A 2,042-nucleotide genomic window follows, 5' to 3' on the forward strand; every position below is an offset into this window, starting at 1 on the left:
ATTTGTGCCTACGATGTATGTTGTAAGGTTAATTGTTACAGAGCAATTACTGTATTTTGTCTTTATTGAAAACATTCTGTGGGAAAAGTAAGTGAACACTTGGAGTCAAATGGCCTACTGTTTTAGCCTTCATAGTGTCTGGTAACTGGATTTGAACTGCATAATGTCCCAAGTGTTATTTTAATCTATTCATTATTTAATTTGGGCATATTCTTAAACAACTGTATATTAAACATCTCACTTATTCTAACCCATAAGATAATGAACATGTAGGCATACTGCAAAACCCAAACATTCTCATTAGATTTAGCAATCATGGATCCTCCCTGAAATGATCGTGTTGTAATATCAAGTTTGATGCAAAGTTTGGGCCGAGATCCGACACATAAATGTAAGCTAACATTCTGTAGGCCTAGCTGGCTAACGTACCCGTATTACGAGATCGAAGAAGGGCGCGCTAACGTCAGTTCTATGCTGCCCATACTACTAGATCGACGAAGAAGGGGGCGTTCCAGCCTGCGTAAACGAGAACGCCCACCACACAAGAACGCCGGGGGGGCGTTCTAGTCTGCGTAAACGAGAACGCCCACCACACGGGAACGCCTATTTGTGTCTGCAGTCGGATGATATTGAATAAATGATGTCTTCGTGCGCGCCCAGTAGTCAAGTTGAGGGGGGATGGGGGGGGATGGCATCCCCCTTAGGTATTAAAAAACCATCCCCCTTATGAAACGGCCATCCCCCCTTCCCATCCCCTGTTATTTGATCAATTAATGTTGAAATATTGCCACTATTTAATTTTCAACATTCTACATTTTATATGTGCACGTCACGTGCCCCTCATCCACAGTATTTTAGCCGCTAAAATACTGTGGACGAGGGGCTCGTGCACATATGTCACGTCAGTCAGCGTCAGTGATAGCAGCGCAGCAGGTGATCTCAGCAACATGGCCAACAATACGCGACAAGGACAGCTTGATCTGAGGGACTACTTCGGCTTTAAGAGGACAAAAAGTACCACCGAAGGTAAGTCAAGAATACTTATGATATGTCACCAAAGGTGTAATCATAAAGTTAATGTCAGATTTGATTTCTTCAAACTGCGTTCGCATCTGTGTAGCGCGTGCGACAGAGAGGGAGAGGGACCTAGAGACTGTGCGTGTGTGAGGCAGTGTGCGTGTGTGCTTCAGGAGCATCCTGATTGGCCGGTTTCGGTAAATCAACCAATCAATTTTCAGTGTGGGCGGGCTTTTATCTCTTCCGAAACGAATTAATCAGTTCAGTGTACAGGGGCACCATGGCACAGGGAGAGTGCCCCCAAAAAAGAAAGAAATTTTAAAGTTGCAATGGAATACAAATAAAAGCAGTTAACATAAACAGGATAGTAGTAGCAGCATATAATAAATAGTAAAAGTAATCTACATATTTTTGCTTTTATAACTTTTAGGGACCACAACAGAAATACGTAGACCTAGGGGGGGAATACCTCCCTGAAATGACTTTTTGCAGGTTGGGATGTCTGTAAATGTGATGCATGCCTCCGAATCGTGTGATCACGGCATCTGGTGGTTGAATGTCATCGCTCTTATTTTATATGAAAAAAAACATAACTTGACAGTAGGCCTACTTCACTGTCTGCTCATTCTAACAAAACCATAATGCCGTTGTTTTCTTCATATAGAGCAGGATAATCATGGCGAGGAAGCAGGAAGGAGAGCAGAGGAGCCTAGAGCTGGAGAAGGAACAGGTTTGATAATTCACAATAGACACTTTTCTTTTTCGAAGAGGGGGAAATGTAGCTAATCCTACCAAGGGGGGGTTTAATATAGATTTTATGTTTTTGTGGTAGAAAAAAGAAGGGAGGAGGAGGAGGAGGCAGAAGCAGAGGAGCCTAGAGCTGGAGAAGGAACAGGTTTGATAATTCACAATAGACACTTTTCTTTTTCGAAGAGGGGGAAATGTAGCTAATCCTATAATAATAATAATAATAATAATAATAATAATAATAATAATAAGTGGGGCTTTAACACAGATTTGATGTT

General features: G+C 41.9%; 1 long non-coding RNA gene across 1 annotated transcript; it reads left to right on the top strand.

Moving 5' to 3' along the window:
• Nucleotides 1-961: 961 nt before the first annotated feature.
• On the top strand, nt 962-1,747 carry LOC115539183 (uncharacterized). The gene is made up of 2 exons (XR_003975747.1): nt 962-1,026; nt 1,682-1,747. It is a non-coding gene; the product is annotated as an uncharacterized LOC115539183 (long non-coding RNA).
• Nucleotides 1,748-2,042: the final 295 nt, after the last annotated feature.

This window comes from Gadus morhua, unplaced genomic scaffold, assembly GCF_902167405.1.
Source record: "Gadus morhua unplaced genomic scaffold, gadMor3.0, whole genome shotgun sequence".
NCBI lineage: Eukaryota > Metazoa > Chordata > Actinopteri > Gadiformes > Gadidae > Gadus > Gadus morhua.